Here is a 513-nt window from a genome sequence, read left to right on the forward strand (position 1 = left end):
AGCACTTCTGCTCAGGACGTTTAATAGCAACTGCAGAAACCCGATGTGTCGAGCAGTGTATCTGGAAAGAGAAACAGAGATAATGTTTAAAATATGGAACATTTCTGATGAAGAACTCGAGTTTCCCAAGTCTAATCAAATGACAGGCTGGTTTGCAAAACTGGCATCCTGAAGTTTGAATTGCTCCAGCAGAAAGCATTCATAACGTAGTCAGCAGGATTCGAACCTACGTGGGGAAACCCCAATGGATTTCTAATCCATCGCCTTTACCACTCGGCCATGACTACAGAGAGCGCACCAGCCTTAAGCATTGACCAAATCAGCCATGATCTCATTGCAAGCTGCTGCTGACATGAGTGAAATGTTTCCATCTCCTTTTATACCATTGCTGTCATTTGTAAGGTGCGAGACACCAATGTAAAAGGAAAAAAAGCACAAAGTTAGGAAAAGATATTTGCAGCAAAATTGAGTCAAAATTATTTATTGAAAGGAAATTCACACTTGGCAATTTGC

The 513-nt window shown here is 41.1% G+C and overlaps 1 non-coding gene across 1 annotated transcript; it reads right to left on the reverse strand.

Annotated features, from left to right (window-relative positions):
* Positions 1 to 205: 205 nt before the first annotated feature.
* On the reverse strand, positions 206 to 287 carry trnas-aga (transfer RNA serine (anticodon AGA)). The gene has a single exon. It is a non-coding gene; the product is annotated as a tRNA-Ser (tRNA).
* Positions 288 to 513: the final 226 nt, after the last annotated feature.

This window comes from Chiloscyllium punctatum, chromosome 13 (assembly GCF_047496795.1).
Source record: "Chiloscyllium punctatum isolate Juve2018m chromosome 13, sChiPun1.3, whole genome shotgun sequence".
NCBI classification, from domain to species: domain Eukaryota; kingdom Metazoa; phylum Chordata; class Chondrichthyes; order Orectolobiformes; family Hemiscylliidae; genus Chiloscyllium; species Chiloscyllium punctatum.